Below are 26,168 nucleotides of genomic sequence, written 5' to 3' on the forward strand. Positions count from 1 at the left end.
CTTGCACTTCGCAATCGTACATTTTCTCCACTATACGGAAATAGTCGAATCGTGGATATGTATTCGCTCTTTCGTCTCCTAAGCCCCAAAATATATGCATGATTCTATGATTTTCGTGTGGCGGAAAAAACGTATAAGTGCTTGTGTCAGTCCTGTGAAAACAGTGCGGCCTGGAAACTCACTCCGTTAACATAACATTTTAATTGCAACTATCTATCTCTCTTTGCTTCTAGTCCACAAAATAATGTATAAGCACACCGCTTCTTATCTAGCAGAAACTTTCCAGTTGCTCTCAACCATTCATAACGTTCCGATCAGAGCTGCGGCTGACGTAATCCTTAAAACAGCACTTAACATACCTACAATCCACAAAAGTGATTTTGTTGTTAGTACAACTAGAACCTGGAATTCGTTCCCAATCATGTCAGGGGCACCATCTCAATCGGTATTTTTTAAACATTTTAACAGCTTGCTTTCAGTGATTCGACCGGGTCAGGAATGGAATGAAGGAATCTCTATCTAACGGCGCGTATAGGAACTGTGCTGGGCTGCCGAAGCCTGTCGTTCTCTTCTGGGGCAATGATTAATGACTGACAGATAAAAAGGTACAGGGGAGTGTTGTTGGAATGAAAGATGACAGGAAAAACCGGAGTATCCGGAAACAAACTTGCCTCGCCTCCGCTTTGTCTAGTACAATTCTCATATTGACCGATATTTGAACCACGGAACCCAGCGGTTAGAGGACGGCACGCTGCCGCCTGAGCCACGGAAGCTCTGTGTTAAGTTGAGTGTAAATAAATTCTGTTTTTATGTTTTGATATTTTAATCCATGTGTTACTAGGTATCGAGCTAAATTTATTTTTGTTGGCAAATTGGGACTACTTTATTTTTTCTAAGCTATTTTAAATGTTTCTTTTTCTTCAATTTCTTTATAACTACGTAGAATTTCTATATATGTGTCCAAATATGTCTATATATTGTTATATATACATTGCTGTGTTATAACACATTTTTTTGGAGAAAAGGTGACTTCATAGACTTAGCCACGGCGTGGAATTAAACTAACCGGGTGAGTTGACGATGCAGTTAGGGCGGCGCTGCTGAGCTTGCATCCAGGAGATAGTGGGTTCGAACCCCACTGTCGGCAGCCCTGAAGATGGTTTTGCGTGCTTTCCCATTTTCATAACCGGGACTGTACCTTAACTATCGTGATGATGATGATGATGATGCTTGTTGTTTTAAGGGGCCTAACATCGAAGGTCATCGGCCCCTAATGGTACGAAATGAAAGAACAAAAATTGCAAAGGCATCCACTGACCAAAATAAAAATAAAATATGGCATGAAGAATGAATGGATGGACAGGAACTCAACAAAACACAAAACAAACAAACAAAAACCAGTGGATCGGACTCAATACAGCTCGAAAATAACATTATTACCGACCAAGGAACCACTTATAAAGCACAATGATGCTTGGTGTCTAAAGGGGGTGCAAAATCCACGTCTAAGGCCCCACAGAATGGTACATGTCGCGAGTAAAATAGAACCATGGTATGTGTCATGTTGGGGTATTAATCAGAAGTAGCGAAGACTCACGGTGTTCCACAAGAGATGGTACTACTCACAAGTATTGCAATACGTACAAGTAACGCAGACCTATGGTGTGTCTCACACAATGCCGCAACTCATAGCCAACGCAAAGCGAGAAGGTTCCCCACCTAGGTGTACTAAACACGGGCGCTGGTATTCCCGTGGTGTTCCTCACATAGTGGGTACTAATCACAGGCAACGCAGACCCACGGTGCTGCTCATATAGTGGTACAACTCACAGGCTACGCCCAGACCCGCGGTGTTGCACTCATGGGTACGACGCACGGGTACTGGAATCCACCAGGCCAGACTTTTACTGCTACTAATCACAAACCTATTTCGTACCGAATTTAGTGGTACTACTCGCAAGTACAGGCAACCTATGGTGTTCCCCGCGTGATGGTACGATTCAAAATTAGTTTCATGGTTCTAATTCAGTCAGCCCTTGGTCGCCCCTTTTAGTCGCCTCTTACGACAGGCAGGGGATACCGCGGGTGTATTCTACATGTGCGTCCCCCACCCGCAGAGGGTGTGTGTTTGGTCCGCGAGAGGTATTTTATTTCCCTCAAGTCCGCCGGCAAGCCGGTTAGGACCCCCCTATCCGCCACCTGGGACGCGCCACGTGGGAGTATCACCTCTCCCCCTGCTACGCCTGCATAGCAGGTTCGTGGACCTTAACTATCAATAATTATTATAATAATTTAGCGTATGGCCTTTAGTGTCGGTATCCGAGGAAATTTTCGGGTCGCTTGGAATCTACTTATTTTACATCCATGAGTGACCTGCGCGACTGGATGTGAGATGATGATGATGATGATGATGATGAGGTAGGGAAAGGTGAAATCTTGTGTCGGCACATAGCCTACTCCTGTCGAATTAAATCACCATTAACAGCGTCATATGCCCTCGCTCCAATGAGCAAGGCGAAGAGGTTTGGAATTTACTCTAGGCTTTTGACACGCAATCTAAATTTTATGTTTTGATATTTTAATCCATGTGTTACTAAGTTTCGTGCTAAATTTATTTTTATTGGCAAATTGGGACTACTTTATGTTTTCTAGGCTATTTTAAATGTACCTGGGCGGCCAACTTGGTGAATTTTTGACATGAATTGCCTGAGGGGACATTTGGAAATTTACCGTTACAGAGTATGTAACGGAAGTGTAATCTAGCGACCGTGCAGGTTGTGATGTAAAGTATGGATGAGTGGTGGTGGTGATTATGGTTTTAAGAGGAAGTACAACTGGACAACCATCCTCTGTATGTTGTATGTTGGGAATTCAGCCCGAAGGCTGGTTTGATCCTCCACTGCTCCACCCAAAACTATCATAGAAAGCCCAGGTGTCACTGAAGAGGCATACTAGGGAAATGAGGAGTTAACACCAATCAGGAGGAAAGAATGGAAGGGGTCCGACATTTCGAAAAAATGAAGGTATTGGTCAAATAAATACAAGGGCCTCGAAGTTCGAGGAAATGAAAGACTCCCTAGGCCTTGGATACCTAATACCATCGGGGTCTGAAAAGAACAAGTGTTGACCAAGGGAGGTCAGATAGTATAGATGAAAGTGTGGAGCCTAGCACAAGTAGATGGAAACAATGCTAGGATTGAGCTAAGGGACGCGTGGTCGCCAACCCACCCTACCAAGTTACGAGTACCTGGCACCCCTTTTAGTCACCTCTTATGACAGGCAGGGTATATCATGGGTGTCATTACACCGTTCTCACCCACAGGGGGAGTGTATTAGTGAATGACCATGATTGAGTGACATAAAGTATATATTTGTGATCATTTGACTTTGTCATGTACCTAGCTCGATAGTTTCAGTCACTTAAGTGCGGCTAGTATCGAGTATTCTGGAGATAGTGGGTTCGAACGCCATTGTCGGCAGTCCTGAAGATGCTTTTCCGTGGTTTCACAGTTTCACACAGCTGGGGCTGTACCTTAATTAAGGCCACGGCCGCTTCCTTCCCTCTCATGGCCCTTTCCTGTCCCATCGTCGCCATAAGTCCGATCTGTGTCGGTGCAACGTAAAGCAAATTGTAAAAAAAAAATCTCATAGGGAAATTTGACTCCTTTTCTTTTTCATCAGCGGGTCTAGAACCAGCCCGGCTCTGGAAATTGATGATGCATTTTATTTCCATGGAATGGAAAGGGAAATGCTCCGTTCGTCGTTAGAACTTACGAAACTCGCCCATGTCAGACAACGGATGGGTGTTGCACCAATTTCAGATAAGATGCCAGAAGCTAGACTCAGTTGGTATGGACATGTCATGAGAAGTGAAGATCGATCGATTACTAAGACAGCTGTCCATTACAACCCAGGAGGGAATCGACCACGCGGCCGTCCCAAGAAACAGTGGCTGGAACCTCTGAAGAAGTCATGAATATCGTAGATGTCTGACCTGATGATGTCCTTAACAGGACGAAATGTAGAATGACTTGCAAAACAGCGGTCGCGGAAAGCATGCTAGAAGGTGGAAGGAGAAGAAGAATTCCTGGCAAAATCCTAGCCCCAAACATATCCATATTAATAGGATTGAAGCAGTTCGTAGAATGTGATAGATTTTTCTTTGAGCCTAATACATCATCGGCAATTGCTGCGATCTGCTAAAGGTCGTACTGGTTTAAATTGTTCTGGAATATATAATTATTATTCGTTGCTCCTGCGGATCGGTTTATGTTGAACAAACAGGCAGGAAGGTAGGAAGCAGAGTTACGGAACATCGCAGGCACTTACATCATTGCTAGCCAGAGAAGTTTGGTGTATCAGAACATGCCATACATAATGACCATAAAAACATTTTTGATGCAACTACTGTAATTTGTAAAGAGAAATATTTTATACCTCGAATCGTTCGTGAGACGATAGATATTGCTAAACATCCGAATAATTTGCTTTCATACTGAGTAAATCATGGTTGCCTTCCATACTTAACTCGTCAACATCTTTCTCCTTGACTCTGGCGGCCCTATCATAACTCGAGTAACTGAAATGTAAGCGAACTCTGGGCATCAAGAACAATTAGTGTCCAGGATAGCGTTAATAAAGGCTAGCCTTATAAGGTGGACGACCATATAAGAAAATTTAAATTGCAGCTATGTTATATAATTGTGACTATTGGTTGTTCTCAAAATGTGTATTATCATTCACATATTATGTCTATATTACATATCAGTTGTGTTGAATAACATTTCATTTCACCGAGAGAGTTGCCGCGTATTATGTGCATTACTCTCTTTACGCCCGTCCTGAATACAGAGGAAGTTCTGAGTTACGACCACAGATGGCGTTACTATCTTCACTGTCCTCAGATCCTGCGTAAAGACAGACCAGTGTGGTCTAGCCTAGAAATTATCATTAGTGAATACGTCGAGTTGAAGTATTCGAATATTATCAGGACTAGAGATATCTCGAGAACTCGTAAGAATCGAATTTTTCAACGTTTCGGTTTCGAATACTCCCATCACTAATTGCTCTGAAGACGATCATGGTCGCAGGTCCGAAACGCGTCAGCAGATTATAAGCATTATAGGCCTAATATCCCACATATTATCTTATCTTACATTATATAACAATGTATGTATGTATGTATGTATGTATGTATGTATGTATGTATGTATGTATGTATGTATGTATGTGTGTGTGTGTAAATGACACATCTCCTCCTAAACCACAGGGGCAATTTCAATCAAATTTTGAACACTTATTATTTTCTATCTGAAGACGAGCACTGTGGGGGTGAGCAATTTCTATCCCCCTTGGGGGTGGGGGGTCAGGGGGGTCAGTTATAAAAATAATCAAAAATAGTGTCAAATCCATAGTTTTCGGGGTCGCTAAGGTGAATAGTGACACTCCGAATTTTTTATAAGTCGAAGTTCAGCCCCCTTCGTCGTGGGGGGTGAGGGGGGAGTGAATTATAAAAATAATAAAAAATGCCAAATCCATGCTTTTCGGGGTCACTGAGATGAATAGTAACACTCCGAATTTTTTTAAAGTCGAAGTTCAGCACCTTTTGCGGCGGGGGGCGCGGGGGAGTGATATATAGCAGTAATCGAAAATAGTGTCGAATCCATACTCTTCGGGCTCCATGAAATGAATAATGACTTTGCGGATTTTTTTAATATCCAAGTTCAGCCCCTTCGGAGTGCGGGGCGATGGGACAGTGATATACAACAGTGTTGAATGCATAGTTTTCGGGGTCGCTGACATGAATAGTGAAACTCAGAATATTTTATAAATCCAAGTTCATCCCTCTTTGGTATGGGGGGCGAAGGAGGAGTGATATATAAAATTAATCGAAAATAGTGTAGAATACACAGTTTTCGGGGTCGCCGAGGAGAATTATACACTCCGGATTTTTAGTATCAGGAGACAAACCACGTGGGGTAAAACACCCCAGGAACCCTTAGGGGCGGGGGTGAAGGGGTGAGATCTAAAAACCATCGAAAGTAGTGTCGAATACATAATTTTTGGGCTCCCTGAAATGAATAGTGACACTTCAGAATTTCTTAATGTCCAAGTTCAGCCCCTTCGGGGTGGGTGGATGGGTGGGTGGGGGGCGATTTGGGAGTGATGTATAAAAATAATAGAAAATAGTGTCAAATCCATAGTTTTCTGAGTCGCTGAGATGAATAGTGACACTCCGGATTTTTAGTATCAGGAGACGAACCACGTAGGGGTAATACACCCCAGGAACATTTACGGGCGAAGGGAAGAGGGCTGAGATATAAAAATCATAGAAAGTAGTGTCAAATACATAGTTTTCGGGGTCGTCGAGGTGAATTGTATACTCCGAATTTTTAGTATAGGAGACAAATCACATGAGGATAAGACACACCAGGAATCCTTAGGTGCGGGGGGCGAGGGAGTAAGATATAAAAATCATCAAGAGTAGTGTCGGGTCCATGCTTTTCGGGCTCACTGTGATGAATAGTAACACCTCCGATATTTTAAAACTCGAAGTTAAGCCTCCTTTAGGGTGGGGGGGGGGGGTGAGATTTAAAAATAATTGAAAATAGTGTCGAATCCATAGTTTTCCAGGTCGCTGAAATGAATAGTGATATTCCGAACTTTTAAAGTCCAAGTTCAGCCTTCTTTGGCATAGGGAGCGAGAAAGAGTGAAAAAATAAATTGCCTAAAATGGCCGAGATAATGGACGTATATATATTCCAGTATGGCTTACAAGTATGACTCCCTACATGGAAAATATACTGTGGGAGTAAGACGCCCCTAGATCCACTAGCGAAGGGAGTGAAATATAATCCATATGAATAAACGGAAGTCAGTATGGAGCGATTTATATGTACTATACTGCATATATATATGCATAAAAATGAAAACAGACGTGAATTACTGAGACACTTCCAAGCATCGTAGAAACTTAAAACTTGGTATCAGACAAACTGAAGATTTCCGGATCCCTGGAAAAATCGAAAATTCTCAAAATTCTCTGAGGGGGAGACGCTGGGAGTTTCAAATCTGCATAAGAACGCAGTCGGATATATTTATCCTAAACGATAATCTATAGGTTTCATGGGCTTAAAGTTTCTGGGAAGTGCTAATTTTTAATCCCCTACCCATATCAAGATGGCGGTACAATCTGTCAGACGAGCTAGAAAATTGAAATTTGGAAAAATTTTAGCTTTTAGCCTGTAACCGACGGGAAGTTTACGAGATGTTTAATTTTTTATTTTTTACCCCCGATAAATATCGAAAGAGAGGCAATTTTAATGACGGTGCAGACCTTCCTTTTGAGATATTTGGTGGCTAAACGTTAAATCGTATCACAAAGCAGATGGCACAACCTCTGTTCAATTTGGAGTGATCTACAACTTTGGTCCTACGAATTTTTGTCGTATCCCTTATACGTTAAATTTGGCTCTATTTCTGGATTTAACTAAATTTTGCAATTTGTACACGTATAACTGATCGTTTGAATCACTTATAGGAAAGATAGGATCGTCCAATTCTACACGAATATTGGCCCACCCAATAGCCATTTGTGAGCCAACTTCTATGTTTGAAGCTGTCACATAAGAAACTGAAAAGTTATGCAATGTGTGAAACCCTTACATATAATTTCACCTTATTCAACGTTTCTAAAAAATCTTATCTTTAAATAGATGAGATACGCGGAAATATCAATAGGACCCGCCATTTAGATCGCTAAGTGAGGCCAGAGGCGTCTTATCGTACAATCCGTTTTTCGATATGATGCACCGTCTAACAGCAGTTATTCTGTAAATGAAGGTGAACATGCATATACTTCCGTATGTTGATCTATATTTATTCATTGAAGTCGATTTTTAGCGATCTAGAAGGGGTGTGTCTGCCATTGTAATTAATACTTTACAAATCAATAGTGATTGTCAGCAGGGGGGCGTTGTAACCAGTACTCCCCACATCGACTTTAACTGGTAGTGGGAATGGGGTACTCCTCCAACTCCTGTGTACCATTGTAATGGCCTTGTCGATTTGACTAGCAGAAGGCAAGGGAGCGTGCAATTTCTTCAAAACTCCGATTCTGTTTGTCAGTAAGCAAAGGCGGCCCCTTGCAGAAAATTACCCAACAAAATGTGACTGACGTTACGCATAGTGAATAGCAGTAGACAAGTGGACCTGTCGTTATTATCACTCCGCACTCCACAATTCGAACATCACATTAGAAACAACGTCTGCGGACCTCCCTATGAAGTTTCTCGGATAACGCCAAGAGACATGCAATTTAAAAAATCTTATTCACTTTATGTACAGTAATTTACTTCGATATCCGTATACAATGTAGAATACCGTAGCGAAGCACGGGTACATTTGCTAGTGTAAATGACGACTCGACAGATAGTGAGATGAGTGATGACAGTGACCAAGAAATCTTAGACTGCCTTTTAGCTACAAACCGGTTCTTGATTGTAAATTAATGTAAACCCATTCTTTAAAGTAGTTCTTTTCCTATATTACTCAGTCCTATAAAAATTATTCAAATATTTAAAGTTATAATGTAATGAAAATGATACAGATTAATATATAATCCGAAAGTATTTACTGCGCCCTGTAGCCTATGCTGGCGCGCTCGCCCCGAACTGTCTCAGCTAGCGTAATTTACATGATCGCTTTCCGGGCAATTTTCCAGGAAAATTAAAAGACTCACGGAAATATGTTTCAGATAAAAAATGTACCTAAGTCAGGCGATTTTTTACATTTTTCCAGCAGACAAAATTTGATTGGTTGAAGAAATAAAAACTTGGCCGCTTACTGAAATTTTCAATACATGATTCTACGGATTTAAATTTACTCGTTCAAGATTGCATTTTTTTATAATTATTTAAAGTGGTTTATGTGGAAAATAGTTTTACCACTGGAATCAGCAGTCTTTTCTGAAGCTTGTAGTATAATTTGTTTCGAAACATTGTATGAAGTATCATCAGGAGCTTGAGAGAGACCAACCTGCCTCGCGCTCCGAAATGATTTGTTCAGTTAGACATTTCTTCGCCAGTTGCTACATAACCTTGGCAACAGCGTAATTTCTCTGACCCGCCTAATTTGGTGGCCGCGAGAATAGTCATATTGCTGTAGCCTTAAGTCACAGTACCACATTCATTAATTATTTGTAATGCCTCGCCTACGTTCGAACAGAGACCGCAGTTCTCCATACGCAATCACAGAACGTCAGGGGATATCAAACCGCACCCATCAAGAACGCTTAAATGACAATGAACGCGTTAGAGTCAGAATTTCTTCAAAGGCGAGCAGAAAAATCGTCGGATCAGCGGGAGGAAATAATTGAAGTCTTACGAGTTGAATCGAGAATAATAATAAGAAGAAGAAGAATTGCAGCACAATCATATCAACAACGCCAAGAACAATTAGATCAATAGCGAAGACGTAGGCTATGTAGTTGCAATGTCTGATTGATGGAGCTTCATATAACCGAATTGCTTTTTCATACGAACCGGATATCCAATACAAAACCATATGTAAATTCGTTCAAATCGGAAAGAAACGGACAAAGTTTGTCCGCACTGCACAGCAATGAAATTCAAAGGAGAAACCCAGGGAATGTGCTTCGCGAGCAGCAAAGTGAAGCCATGTGTAGCTACCTGAAGTGGAGCAGCCAAAGGAACCACTGAGAAGTTTGTTAAATGGAATTACTGATGATTCAAAACATTTCCTCGAATTACAATTCCTGTTTTTCAGATGACTTCATTCGGCGCTATCGTTATAGCAGAGCATTTTATGTCGACACTTGGACAAATTTACCATAGACTTCCTTTTCCCAGCAATAATCATAAATTTCTCCAAATCTATTTCATCGGAGGTGAAAATGATCAATTGAATGCATGCTGCCAAATCTCTACTAGAATCAGAAGGCATATTGTTGAGTCGTTGCAAAAATATGTTACATGACAACAACAATAATTTAATTCGGATATTCAAAAGTGCGATTGATCTCATGTACGTTAGAATATATTTATTTACTTAGCCATTCATTTCATATTAGACTAAGCCATAGCTAAGCATGGGCGGGCTTAGCTAGTATATTATAAATTCGTTTAGTGATCGTTTAGTGATCGTGAAAATCTACGTCTTACGATAGTATTATTATTCAACCCATACCAGGAGTGGTCCACGTCGCCTTAATGTGAGATGCAAGGCTGCAAATATTTCTAAGTATGAGGAATGCAGTTCGAGTGCGCAAAACTGGTTCAGTGGATCACCGTGAAAGAAACCATACAAGTGGATCACAGAGCCGTACGGAAGCCCTTCAACTGAAAGTGACTGGTAAGCAACAGCTGAAACTCACTGAAGTACGAATGCATTGTACTGGTGCCTATTCTTTAACTTTCGGGAAGCAGCTCTATATTTATTACTGTGTGAGAGAAAGACGGAGTTATATTATATCCGACTTTTCTCATTGAGACAGTTCTAGTTAGAATTGTGGCCAGTACATGTGGAAGTTTTGAAATTAGAAGTTTCTTCCCTGTGCATCGTTATAATGACACTGGTAGCAGTTAAATATGTTAATATTCAGATTGCAGAACTTGTACAGTACAAAATATTACATGAAAATACAGAACAAGAACAATATGATCAAGATCAACAGTTTTACAGCAAACGGTATGTTGAGATCACAGCCTAAAATTCAACTTTCTGGCTTCTTAGAAAAAATTTAAGAGATCTGTTGTTTTACAATGATGTCTCTGGGAATGTTCAAAAAAGCCAACCCACTGAGTCTACTTTCACGTGTTTATTAACAGTTTCTGTTTCTCTTTTGCAAGAATTCCATGGGGGGTTCTAACCGCCCCGTAAGCCTCCTTGGATACGCCCTTGTCAAGAGGACACATTGGGGCAAATATTCATTTATAGGAAGAGGACCTTGGGATTAGAATAATTTACCACGTGAGATGTTTAATGAAAATCCACAGCCTGTTTCCAGTCATTTGACCAGGTTAGGAATGAAATGAATGAAGCCGTAATCCAGCGGCGTGGACAGGAATTGTGTCAGCTGGCGAAGCCTGTCGCACTCCTCTGAGGCACTGATCAATGAATGACAGATGAAATGATACTGGAGAGTGTTGCTGGAATGAAATATGACAGGGAAAACCGGAGTACCTGGAGAAAAACCTGTCCCGAATCTGCTATGTCCAGCACAAATCTCGCATGGAGTGACCGGGATTTGAACCACGGAACCCAGGGGCGAGAGGAAGGCGCACTGCCGCCTGAGCCACGGAGGCTCTGAGCCATTCAATACATTTCCGAATTCTTTGCAATTGCTTGATCATAAATCCGAATGAATGGGATTACATTACCTGATGTATCTTCAGGCGTAGTTACATGCTGTTGTTAATTTTATTTAAATCGAGTCCTGATAGATGGCACTTTGTTACCATAAACTGAAGCAGTTATGTCCATGAACACTTCGAAAATTGTACCAACAATGGCCAAAGAAGTTGCTTTGCCTCATTTCGATTACTGCGACGTTGTGCACAGGAACGCAGGTGTGATCCTACAAATCGTCGACATCGAGCACAGCAGGCATATGTACGCTACATATGCAACCTAAAATACTTTGACCATGTATCGCCCTCATTTACACGCTTATCTTGGCCACGTTTAAGCGTGCGACGTACTTACCACTCCCTAAGCATCCTTCATAAAATACTAAACTTTCACAACCCACCTACCTGAGAAATTCCTTCAATTACCTCTCCTCACACCATGACAGAAATACCCGACCACTTACCACCAACCTTCTTGTTCTGTCGGCCCACAGAAATCCCACGTTCACTAATTCCTAGACAGTTTTCGCATCTCGTGAAGGGAACAAAATTGCTGAGAATATCAGGGCTATAAAAAGTGGAATTAAAATTGCAATTAAATTGTTTCATTTTCAGGTATAATACTGTCACCATATGTTTCTCTTCCGTCAGGTAGTTTAAAAATGTATTACTCAAAAATTAGTTTCGGAAGAATGAAGAACCTAACAGTAAAAGAAAAGGATAAGATAATGCTGTAAGCAAGCATCTTCAAAAATGTTCTCATATCTTAATTCGTTTTGGTGAAAATAAATCTCAAAACTTCGGACAATGTTTTTGAGAAGTCAATAGGCACTGAATACTCTCCTCCGCTAAACAGAATTCAACACAGCTGTGATTTCACCAGGTCGCCTTCTCCTCCAAGGCTGTACAATTTCGGTCAATATGTCTCAAGGTCAGTGCACTGCGACCTGCAGAAGATCTCTTCAGTACAGGCAAAATGACTTTATCAAATAATGAATTGTTTGATAAGAATTTAATTTATGGTGAGCCAAGAGTGGGACGAGTGTCTCGAGAACGTTTTACCAAAACGTTTTACCAACCGAAGCCATTACAATCAATCAATCAATCAATCAATCAATCAATCAATCAATCAATCAATCAATCAATCAATCAATCAATCAATCAATCAATCAATCAATCAATCAATCAATCCTGATCTGCATTTAGGGCGATCGTCCAGGTGGCAAATTCCCTATATGTTGTTTTCTTAGCCTTTTCTTAAATGACTCCAAAGAAATTGGAAGTTTAATGAACATCTCCCTGGGTAAGTTATTCCAATCCCTAACTTCCTTTGCTATAAACGAATATTTGCCCCAATTTGTCCTCTTGAATTCCAGCTTTATCTTCTGAAACGTGTTCGTCTACTAATGTCATTCCACGCCATCTCTGTACTGTCAGCTCGGAACATACCACTTAGTCGAGCAGCTCGTCTCCTTTCTCCCAAGTCTTCCCAGCCCAAACTTTGTAACATTTTTGTAACGCTACTCTTTTGTCGGAAATCACCCAGTACAAATCGAGCTGCTTTTCTTTGGTTTTTTCCCAGTTCTTGTATCAAGTAATCCTGGTGAGGATCCCATACAGTGGAACCATAGTCTAGTTGGGGTCTTACCAGAGACTTACATGCCCTCTCCTTTACATCCTTACTACAACCCCTAATACCATCATAAGCATTTGCAGAGATCTGTACCCTTTATTTCGATTCATATTTATGCGATCACCCCAATAAATAACTCTCCAGGGTTTGTTTTTACCTCGGACTCAACGAGGGATCTCACCTCTACCGGCTCAAGGGCAGTGTCCCGGAGTGTGAGACTTGGGGTCGGGAATAAAATTTGGGGAGGATGACCAGTACCTCGCCCAGGTTACCTCATCTGCTATACCGGACATGGACCTTTATTTAAGCATCAAACAAATAAGTGAATAAGCACAGGGTGGGCAAAACAAAGCTGTCCCGGAAAATATTTATAAGACTCACACAGATTCGATCCTTATTAATGAACAGGAGAATTGCCTATCAGAGGAAATGCTGGAAACCATGATATCAATGCTCCAATCGGTTGCTATCACACGTTTGCATCTCCCGAGTACGTCGTTGTGTCATTCCGTGAGTGAGTGAGTGAGTGAGTGAGTGAGTGAGTGAGAGGAACAGACGTGTTTAGTGTCCAGTTGAATGTAAAACCTCCTGCAAAGTCTGCAATGCAAAACATAATTGCGTGAAACGGGCTCTGTAGCGAATAAAAGCCGTAACTATCCGAAAAGAGTTCGAACCCCAGTAAACATTGTTCAAGTAAAGGCAAGCCAGGACCGGAGCCCGACGAAATCTGAACGCCGTTTATCTGTGCAAGTGGGAATTAACGAGACCGCCGTGTCGAAACATTATCAAAAAGGACCTGCATCTGTATTCTTACGCATTTACTGTTGTGCCTGCGTTAAAGCGTCCAGATGAGCCATTGCGTGTTGAATTCTGATGGTAGTTTTCGAATGAAGTAGACTCTCGGTTTTTCACATCTTGAGATGAGGCCATTTCCAGCATCTTCTGTGATGTTCCGTAACAAGGGTCAATTTCATGTCCGTCCTATTGGAATTATTTTCCGAACCACTCTTATTTTGCCCACCCAGTACATGTAAATGAAGATAGATTATGAATATCAGCCGAGTTCTCCTCCGTATCTTTAACGAGAAAATTGGCTAAGCCGCTAGAGTGCGCCGAGTTACTGAGTCCTGCCCAGTAAGGGTCTTCTCTACCCACGTACAGATTTAAACATCAGAATTTTTCTTTCATGAATATTCAAACAATTTTCCCGTGACGGAATGTAATAAAGTGAGAAATTAAATTAAAACTTTTCTCGGAGCTTCAACAGGAGCGAAGCACCGTCGCTCTGAGGTGATAAAACTTTCATTGTGGTGTCATAAGTTGGGGTACGGACCTCAAGAGTCCATCCCAAGCTAAGCTGGTTCGGTAGAGTATACTTCACATTATCCGCTTCATAAATATTGAAATACGGATAAGTCATCATCAATGATAAGTAAATAAATAAAAATCCCTCAAGCAAGCAACTCAATGTTTAAAACTTCGTAGGGATATGGCCCATGAATTTTAGGTAAATGAAACAGAGTAAAGTATGAGAATATATTCTTTATTAATCTTGAACATTACAATCCTTTCCTTAATCATCGCTATCCGGTCGATTAGATTAGCAGTTTGCCCTTTTCTACCACTACGAGCGCTAATGTGAGTCATTGCACTGTTTCCCTTAAGTACCACTACGAGCGCTAATGTGAGTCATTGCACTGTTCCAATTAAGCACCACTATGGGCGCTAATGTGAGTCATTGCACTGTTCCAATTAAGCACCACAACGAGCGCTAATGTGAGTCATTGCACTGTTTCACTTAAGCACCACTACGAGCGCTAATGTGAAGCATTGCACTGTTCCACTTAAGCACCACTACGAGCGCTAATGTGAGTCAATGCAGAGTTTCACAAGCCATTATATTACTTTCGGTATGGACATTTTTCAAAAATCCAAAAACGCCTGACGGTATTGGACTAAGGAACACATTACAGGAAGAATTATGTAATTAACTGAATTTGGTTCCGATCTGAATAAAAAGAAAACGAGTAAAGAAACAAACGATTTTAGTCTGTTTCTCCGGAAATGAGTCTCCGTGGTGCAGACGGCAGCGCGTCGGCCTCTCACTGCTGGATACCGTGGTTCAAATCCCGGTCACTCCATGTGATATTCGTGCTGGACAAAACGGGAGCGGGACAGGTTTTTCTCCGGGTACTCCGGTTTTCCGTGTCATCTTTCATTCCAGCAACACTCTCCATTATCATTTATAGCATCTATCAGTCATTAATAAATCACTTTGGGAGTAGCGACCCATCGTACTAACAGCCTATATATGATTCATTCTTTACATCCCTGACCCGGTCAATGACTGGAAAACAGGTTGCAGGTTTTCATTTTCATTTCTCCGGAACTGCAGTTAGGCCGGAAGATAGAGCTATGCAAGGTTCACAATTTAAAACCTTCCAGGCCCCTTTATCCCTTTAACTTTCGGCACAATTGAGGAAATTGCTTAATTTTAAGTTTTTCATAGTATTGGGAGCAGTACTTTATCTGCTAAGAAATGTTTTCAACATTACTAATTAAATAAATAATAATAAATAAGATGGTAAAGGAAGGTGTTATGCTAGCTTCAAATCACAGGTAAGTGCACAAACATCCTTTGGAGTTAACCATTCCCATTGTCTGGCCGAGAACCAAATACGGGCACCCTCAGGTCTAGGGCAAACGCGCTACCACTGACAACGGAGCTTCTATTGCAATGACCCTTGGTTGGTTGACGAATTAAAACATGGTGTATTTTATGGTAATAATAATTCTTCCGTAAATAGTTATTTACGTAACAGCATCGGAAAGTAACGGAAAGCATTGACTATCTCACAACTGCGACAAATCCCAAACACTCATTATAGCCAATCCAAGACTATTACACGGAGCATACCGTGCAACTTTCCCAGTGATACTGATAGAGAAAACAGTCATATCGTACAGTAAAACTGTAAACAATCTTGAAATCACTCTAGATGAACACCTATCATGGTCCGCACATACGGCATCAACGCGCAGGCGAGTATTTGCGTCAATGCATACCCTCAGCAAGTTCAAATTTATATTTCCCTTTAAGCTCAAAAATTATTTTAATTGAAACACTAGTTATGCCAATTCTTTATTGCTGTTATATAGTTCACATCGACTGCACTGATGAATCACTGCAGAAGTTACAGCGCACGCAAAACGTATGTGTGAGGGTCGTCTGTAACCTTAAATATACAGACTATGTGACATCGTCCTACACCAAAGTCGGACAGGCTCCGTCTACAAGACATACGTAACCTTCACTTTCTAACCTTACTGCATCCAACTTTAAATGTCAATTCTCCTCCTTATGTAAAAAAAAAAAGTTTCTGTAATCTCTCATTCCACCAAGGAAAAGACACAAGAGCACAGAACACGCATGTTCTTACACCATACGCAATCACAAGTCCTCAGTGTGTGGCAATTCCTTCACAGTTACTGCAATTCGTGAATGGAACAACCTGCCTCAAGACGTCAGAGGGATATCAGTGTCCAAGAAATTTAAAAGTGCTTGCACGAAATATCTGATGAAAAGGTACAATAAGCAAGGCAGAAAGACATAATCACGTTCCTAATTCCTCGTCGTCCTTCCTTTTAAATCTTCTTCCCTCCGTTTACTTCATCCTTCCCCTGTACTTTCTCAACTTGGGTGGAAACTCACAGGACGAGAGTTGTATTTCACAGATAATTCTACAGTTTTTTAGTAATTCTCTTTTTGTTTTTACAACTGTAGTGTTTATGTATATTTTAAAAACTGTACTCCTTTTCTGTATTATTATGTTCTTTCCCCTTGACTCAATGTACACGTAGTTACTGTTAGTATAGTTCTATATAGTTTAAGTTTATGATAGGTTACTTTTTAATAAAATGTAATCAATTAGTTATCTACCAAAATTTGATACGGTACTGGTTAAGTGTAAGACAGGGGCAGCTGTCCCTAACTTTGCCAGGGTAAATAAATTATCCATCACTTTGACATGGAGATTCTCAGGTTGGTGGACTGAACGCAGAGTATTCTAGCCTTGGTCATTTATTTATCTGAGATCTAATCGTCGGTAAACGATTTTCGCGATGTATCTTTGGATTAGATCACCTTAGAGCTCTCGGGTTTTGATGTAATGTTTCATTTCGGAATGTTTGTAATTTCTTATGCAGTGTTAGATATAGTGATGGGAACGATATATCGGTGTTTATGAAATACCGATATTTTCGTTTCGATTTTTCGATATATTGATACCGAAAATTTGATTCGGCTTATCGCAGAATATATCGGTTTTTCCATGCATGTATCGTTTTTCTTTGGATAATAATAATAATAATTTCGTGTGGCTGTTTCTAGCCGAGTGCAGCCCTTGTAAGGCAGACCCTCCGATGAGGGTGGGCGGCATCTGACTTGTGTAGGTAACTGCGTGTTATTGTGGTGGAGGATAGTGTTATGTGTGGTGTGTGAGTTGCAGGGATGTTGGGGACAGCACAAACACCCATACCCCGAGCCACTGGAATTAACCAATGAAGGTTAAAATCCCCGCCCCGTCTGAGAATCGAACCCGGGGCCCTCTGAACCGAAGGCCAGTACGCTGACCATTCAGCCAACGAGTCGCACTTTCTTTGAATAATAATAAAGAGGCAAGATCACACAACAGGAAGCGGACCGGCAGTACCTGGTCGCAAGAAAGTAAAGAAGCCCATTCCCAAAGTATGAAGAAATACTGTGCTAATCGAAATAACTAGAAATGAATGATGCTTAACTTGAAAATTTTTCCATTTTGAAATAACCCAGAAGTACATGACGATCATTTTATGATTTATGTTCTGTCCTGAGCAGTTACCTGACCAGACAGTGAGGATGTGTGTTTCATCAGTTAGATGATTATTTGCCGTCCATAGTATACCCTAAAAACAAAACAAGAACAAAAAAAATTGCACATTAATCATATAGTGGTCCCACAGTTATTGTGGTGAAGGGATGAAACCTTAAATATTGATAATAGTAATTATCTAAATGTATATTACATAACGGGTTTTACAAAAATATTTTAGTAATATTATTTCTAAAATATAATGCAATGAATAACTACTTTTAAAAACACATATTCAGTCAAGGTGTTATGGCTTTATTATTTATTGGTAATATCATTCATTAACTTCATTAAGAATACTAATGCAGTATTTACTCATTCCTGATGCTGGGAGCAAGAATGTAAAAATGACCGAAACCCTCATGAAAGTTATTGTTGAGGATGGCCTACCTTCCAACACAGTTGGGAGTGGTTTGATGAAGCTGATGACAGTTATTTCCTCTCATTATATAGTTCCTTCAAGAAATACAACTAATGAGCTAATAGATAAAAATTATGAAGCTTATGTATCCAAGTTTAAGACTAAAGTAACACCTTTAGATGTTGTTGCATGAACAATAGAAATATGGGTGGACATTAAGAAGAAAACACTTTTAGGGGTGACTCTGCCCTTTGCAAAGGAACAGGAAGTAAATTCTGTAAATAATGGGTAGCTGAATGAGCCACACATATTAGAATATATAGGTTGAAGTTCTGAATGACTATGGAGTTCCGAAAGGAAACTAGCTGCTGGTGGAAATATGGTTAATGATATAGTTAATAAAAAAATCACCATATAGGCCTACAATATTTTGCACGTACATTGAATCTGGTGTGGGAAAGTTTCCTGCAACATTCAGAAGGCGTTGTAGAGGTACCGGTAATTTCAGAGTTTATTGTCTTGGCTTAAACGTCATGTAAGTCCAAATGATGATCTCCAGAAATTGCAACGAAATTCAGGAATTTCTGAGGGGACGTTGTTGAAACCCGTTGTAAATGTAAAAACAAGGTAGGACTACATTCTATAAATGACGAAGAGATTTTTGCTATTGATAGGATTTGTAGGACAAGTAAATGTAAATGTATCAAATCAAGTGTGAAATTTGTCAAAACTTGCAATATTCTAAATTCTGTTTCCTTACGCTTAAACATGTTAGATAGAAGAGAACATTATATTTGTGTCCTAGATTGAAACCTATCTAAGGTTAAAATCTCTGAGTCCTGTTCCTGTAGCAATAGCCTAAAACAGATCCATGCGAAGTTTAATTAACTATTTTCCATTGTTTAGCCTCATCTCACCTACACCATGATTTAAGTAGGATGTTCTTTTTAAGTATATCGACGAACAGAAATGTATTCGTCCTGTCGGCAACTAAAAAAATGCTTATCGTTTGCGATATATCGATACCACTTCAATGTATCGATATATTATGAATATTATATATCGATTACCGAAAATAGTTTTTTAATATATTGCAATATCGATAAATCGGTATTTAATTGATTTTTTCCATCCCTAGTTAGATACATAGCACCTGGCTTCGTGACCGTGCAACAAATCGTAATTGATTTGTTTTCCCTTCATGATTCTCTATTTCGGTTATGACGTAATGCAAGTTTTCATTCCTTATTCCTTGCACTTACTTTATAGCATCATTGCCGACATTTAGCACACGTGACTTGTACCACTTTGTATTTAATACTCAATTGTGTAGAATACTGATATGAAATTCACAAAAGAATGTGAAAGATTGAATAAATTACACGTAAATACAAGGAAGAGTAGGACGCACATTAGACTAACTTATAGTGTTCCCGTATCTGACAGTGTAGTTTTGCAGTTGTAGCGGTAGTGCGATCTAGCGGTATGGAGTGGCAGTGGAAGGGACAGAGGTAACTCCAAACCATTCTGCAGTGTTCAAATGGAGTGATGGCGTATGGGGCTTCTGATAGTAGTTCGTCCATCGAATGGGTACGTTAAGGCTTGGCGTTATTCGACAGGCGTATGATATGCGTCGACACTGAGTTTCATGAAATGGAAATGGCGTATGGCTTTTAGTGCCGGGAGTGTCCCAGGACAAGTACGGCTCCCAAATTGCAGGTCTTTTGATTTGATTTGACAACACATACACCCAGCCCCCGTGCCAGCGAAATTAACCAATGATGGTTAAAATTCCTGACCCTGCCAGGAATCGAACCCGCGACCCCTGTGACCAAAGGCCAGCACGCTAACCATTTAGCCATGGAGCCGGACACTGAGTTTCATAATTGGATAATTAGGCTACGCATTTTGCTCATTGCATATGCAATTGCATATTGGGAGTAGTTTCATCCTGGAAAATTCCACATGTATTTGAGATAACATACGTGCTGGAAACCTGGCATGACTCGTGCCGTATTCAAGGAGCTGAGCCGTGCTTGTTATCGCCAGGTGGGTATAGGGTGACCAACAGGCCCGTATTTTGTAAATGTCCCGCAAGTGTTTCGTTTTCTATCTGAATGAATTTTCGTACTGTTGCCATCGGTACCAGTATTCAAAATACGCAACTGTCCTGCCATCTAGCTTCAACTAAACATAGCGTAACAGTATTACCTTTGAAAGTGCAAAGAGCCATGTTTTAGCATCTTTGGGGAAGCGCACCGGTTGTACCTTCCAACTTCCGAGTTACAGTTAGTCCATGGCCATTCTGTAGCACGAAGCGCATCAACATAGACGTCTTGCATTCATTGAAGTTCTTTAACATTTTGTTATTTTTGAAATGGATTCGGCGTCGGATAGTGATGACTGCACTTCTACTTCGTAATACCAATATAAATGGTCCGTTATTGGACATTATAAATTTTCCAGCTAGCTCATTCTTGGTTGCCAGCGTTTCGCCCTCGTGTGCTAGGGTGGGCTCATCAGTTGGTACCTAGCACACCTACGAATACGCTGGCTAGTGCATACCGTGGAGGCCACTGCGTAGGCTAACTGGAGCCACCGGCAGTGCCAATGCACTAAGAGACTTTGTCTCATCACTAAAAATTGATGCCTGCTTGGCCATCAGATGATATAGATGTTGATTCCCATAGGGAATCTGAAATATTTGTCCTGAATGAGCAAATTTATAATACCAATATAAATGGTCCGTTATTGGACATTATAAATTTTCCAGCTAGCTCATTCTTGGTTGCCAGCGTTTCGCCCTCGTGTGCTAGGGTGGGCTCATCAGTTGGTACCTAGCACACCTACCAATACGCTGGCTAGTGCATACCGTGGAGGCCACTGCGTAGGCTAACTGGAGCCACCGGCAGTGCCAATGCACTAAGAGACTTTGTCTCATCACTAAAAATTGATGCCTGCTTGGCCATCAGATGATATAGATGTTGATTCCCATAGGGAATCTGAAATATTTGTATTGGTATTATAAATTTGCTCATTCAGGACAAATATTTCAGATTCCCTATGGGAATCAACATCTATATCATCTGATGGCCAAGCAGGCATCAATTTTTAGTGATGAGACAAAGTCTCTTAGTGCATTGGCACTGCCGGTGGCTCCAGTTAGCCTACGCAGTGGCCTCCACGGTATGCACTAGCCAGCGTATTGGTAGGTGTGCTAGGTACCAACTGATGAGCCCACCCTAGCACACGTGGGCGAAACGCTGGCAACCAAGAATGAGCTAGCTGGAAAATTTATAATGTCCAATAACGGACCATTTATATTGGTATTATAAATTTGCTCATTCAGGACAAATATTTCAGATTCCCTATGGGAATCAACATCTATATCATCTGATGGCCAAGCAGGCATCAATTTTTAGTGATGAGACAAAGTCTCTTAGTGCATTGGCACTGCCGGTGGCTCCAGTTAGCCTACGCAGTGGCCTCCACGGTATGCACTAGCCAGCGTATTGGTAGGTGTGCTAGGTACCAACTGATGAGCCCACCCTAGCACACGAGGGCGAAACGCTGGCAACCAAGAATGAGCTAGCTGGAAAATTTATAATGTCCAATAACGGACCATTTATATTGGTATTATAAATTTGCTCATTCAGGACAAATATTTCAGATTCCCTATGGGAATCAACATCTATATCTTCTACTTCGTTACATTTAAACCCGAGAAGGCGAAAGGGAAAATAGAGCGCATGTGCAGCTAATGCTAAGTGGGAAACCAACACGCCATATTTATCTCCAGATCGAAGTAACGTCCATAAGGCGTTTTGTAAACTTTACAAGAAGACGTTCAGTAATCGAAATAGACCTTTAACCTATTAGGTCGTGTTACGTACCTGTTAAAGAGATGTTCAGTACAGAATGGCCAACCGGACACCAGTGGGATTCGAACCCACAACCTCCAAATTTCGCGCCGATTCTTCTACCAACTGAGCTATGGTGGCCTAGGCCATCTTTGACTTTGCTGGAAAGGATCTAAGCTACTGCCATCACACTGTAAAGTGCGTTCAAGTCGTCCGTTGTGGGCCAAGTCAAGGCCAAGTCAATGAATGTTTTTCGGATCCCACTGGTCTCCAATTAAGTGACTAAGAAATCAATTTCTGAAGTAATGTCCTTATGTAATTATTAACAATAAAATACTTCCTACGTATTTTTCGCAGATTACTTTGAAGGCATGAAACGCTATATCTTAATTTGCATCAAACATATATGGCACAAAAACACAGTCATCAGTCAGTAAACAGTAAGGAATACACGGTTTCAAATCATTTATTTCAACGATAAATTCCAAATTAAATCACATCAATTACCCGTTAGAAACACATGTTCAGAGGCAGCCGATCTCTATTTATCTCCTGTACTGTATATCAGCGCCGCGTAGTGAAGGAACATATCAACCAGCACAAGTCGTCACACTATACATTTTTATTCGTCCTGCTTATACAGTAAATGATTTGGTTTTCAAGCCCCTGTCATCCATGCAGCTACCTAAACTTCTCAGATATTTTGAGGCGCATTACCTTATTTTTTTCGGCTGCATATTTATTGCGGATATCTTGATACAATTTTGTGTCAATTTCGTGTTCGGATATTTTGAGACTGCACACTACATCCGGTCATGGCCTTGTCTACCTGCAGCCTAATTAGGTAAGTAGGCAACTGGTTCCTGGAATTTCATTTACGACGAGGCTGTCGTTTTCCCGCTTCGTACATACCGTAGTTAAGTACAATGTCCTTTCATGCAAAGTAATTACTTCTTGTAATTCCTGTTTGTTGAGTTGAAGTAGGTTGTGGTTCATTGCACATCAGAAGGCTGTGTTGTTGATAGTTCATTTATAATACGTAAGTAGAAGAGAACTAATAGTGTTGTATTGGAAGCATATGTACGCGAGTTTGACGATTTTTCGACTGAGGGAAATATTCCGGTCTCCGCAAACTTAAAAACAGTTTTGGTGTTCTCCAAGACAAAGAAAAATGTTGACGGTGCATCGATACTGGTAGTCCCTAATTTCAGTAAGTTGGAGTATGCTCCAATTATGGCATGCGATGTAGAGATAATGCTTTCTTAGTACGAAAATGTTTTAACTGAAAATAGGCGCAAGTTTGTGTTTCAGCTCCCGTTGCACCATGCTATTTTTATAAGTTGTTAAGTGCAGAAAAAAGCCCTACAGCCCTAACTTCCCCTCCAATAAAGACGGTATCTAATATTTAGAGCAAGTTATTGAATCAGACTAGGTCTGACTGGAATAAGTTATAGTGTATTTGAAATTCGTACATCATGCTGTATTAAGTTTAATCAAGACCTGTGAATTTCTTTGGGAAACTGGAGCATTTTATTGTCGTACGCCATGTAATGTTCTTAAATTATTTTGACGATGTTTCGAAATGCCATTGAAACCCACTGAGCAGCGACTGTACTCTGTGCTAGCGGTGGCTGCAACCAGCGTCTGTTCTTCGTATACGGAACGGTTGTATTTATACAGGGGAAGGCAACGGAAAATAATCCAAGTGTAATGTTTCCTAGGAAGTTACTATGGAGAGAGTACACAGAATTAAATGGGTGCTTTCTCCAGGCTGATCGCCAATGTCTGGAGGACCGGATATAGCACTTAAAGAAGAAGAATAAGAAATAAAAATTATTCGGGAAAGATGGAAGGGAGTTGGAGAGTTTGAGGGAGATAACTAGGATTCTCACAGAAGACAGGAAGGAAGGTAGGCCTCCCTCAAACAATGTACAGGTTACAGCAGGTGTAAAAGAGGAATGGGAAGGAAAGGGGGGAATTGTAGAAGACAGGTGGTCTAATGTTCTAAGGGGAAGGAGATTGCAGGCTAAGGGCTCTATTCAGGATCAGAATTCAGGACAGGTGTCTGTGAAAAATCGGTACGAGTCTCTCCAGGTAGAACAACAGAGAAAAGATGAGGAACAGGGAACTGTTGCTGGGATGTGTGGAAGTTGGAGGAAGGGGCAAAGGTACGAAAGGGAAATGTAGAATACAGGACAGGGAAAGACAGGTGGAACAGGGTCATGCGAGATAGAAAAAGGAGGATGAAGTAGATTCTGCAGCTAACAGTAAAGATAGGGCTGACCAGGAGGGGACGGGATCAAATGAGGTGGGTAGGGTTGAGGCTCTGGTCATGGGGGATTCCATCGTTAGACATGTGGGGAAAGTGTGTGGAGGAAAGGGAATGAGGGTAGAGTGTTATCCAGGAATTAGGTTGAGGCAGATGTTGAGAAAAGTAGAAGAGAAGGAGGCGGGAAAGGAGAAGGTGGTAGCTGTTGGTACCAAGAACGTAAGGCAAGCTGGTATAAGTACCAACATGGTTAGGGCGATCTGGTAAATGCAGCACGGGCGAAGTTTAAGGAAGCAGAGATTGTTATCAGTGGAATACTGTGTAGGAGGGATACTGACTGGAGAGTGATTGGGGATTTCAATGAGACTATGAAGTGGGTATGTGGGAAACTGGGAGTAAAATATCTAGATCCTAATGGGAGGGTAGGAGAGAGGGATCTGCGCTCAGATGGCCTTCACTTAAACTGCAGTGGTACGTATAAGTTAGAAAATTTGTTTGGAAAGGAAATAGGGAGGTACATTCAAGGAAACGGGGTTGTATAGGGAGCGGTGATAAGGGTACTGTGAACTGGAAGTCAAGTAGTGATGACATAAAAATATTAGTGTTGAAGTCTAGAAGTATTGTAAAGAAAGGAATAGAATTAAGTAATTTAATAGATATATATTTACCATATATTGTAATAGGAGTTGAATCATGGCTCAGAAATTATATAAAATTTGCAGACATTTTCTCACGGAAGGGGAGTGTGTATCGTAGAGATGCGATAAGAAAGGTGGGAGGGGGAGTATTCATTCTGGTGAAAGAAGAATTTGTATAAAGATAATAGGCAACTTGATGTCTTTGGAGTGTACAGACCGGGAAAGGGTAGCGCTGAAACGGATTCAGAATTATTTGATAATATAATCAGCTATGTGGGAAACGACATGGAAAGGAATGTGATTGTAGCGCGAGATCGGAATTTACCAAATGTCAATTGCGAACGACAGGAAGCATGACCAACAAATGGCAAATAAGCTAATATGGGAAGGACAGCTGATTCAGAAAGTGACGGAAACAACTAGAGGGGAAAATATCCTGGACGTGGTGCTGATAAAACCAGACGAGCTCTATAGATAAACCAAAGCAAGAGATGGAATTAGTGATCATGAAGCTGCTTTTGTCGTAGTTAAAAATAAATGTGATAGAAAGGAAGTTTTTAAAAGTAGGATTATTAGGCAGTACCGTATGGCCGGTAAATAAGAATGTAAACAGACTCTGGGATGGGTTTAAAGCAATTGTTGAGGAATGTGAAAACAGGTCCGTACCTTTAAAGGTGGTAAGGAATGGTAAAGACCCACCTTATTATAATAGAGAAATAAAGAGGACAAGAAGGAGGTCCAGACTGGAAAGAAGGAGAGTTAGAAATGACTGTGGAAGTAAGGAAAAATTGAAGGAACTTACTAGGAAATTGAATCTAGCAAATTAGGCAGCTAAGGATAACATGATGACAAGCATAATTGGCAGTCATACAAATTTTAGTTAGAAATGGAAGAAAAGTATAGGTATTTTAAGGCAGAAACATGTTCCAGGAAGGACATTCAGAAATAATTAATGAATAAGGGGAGTGTGTGTGTGAGGATCTTCAGAAGGCAGAAGTATTCAATCCTCAGTATGTAAAGATTTTTGGTTACAAGGATAATGTCCAGATAGAGGAGGTAACTAATGCTAAAGAAGTCTTAAAATTTAGATATGATAACAATGTTATTTAAAGTAAGATACAATTGTTG

The sequence above is a fragment of the Anabrus simplex genome, chromosome 3, assembly GCF_040414725.1.
Source record: "Anabrus simplex isolate iqAnaSimp1 chromosome 3, ASM4041472v1, whole genome shotgun sequence".
In the NCBI taxonomy this organism is placed as follows: domain Eukaryota; kingdom Metazoa; phylum Arthropoda; class Insecta; order Orthoptera; family Tettigoniidae; genus Anabrus; species Anabrus simplex.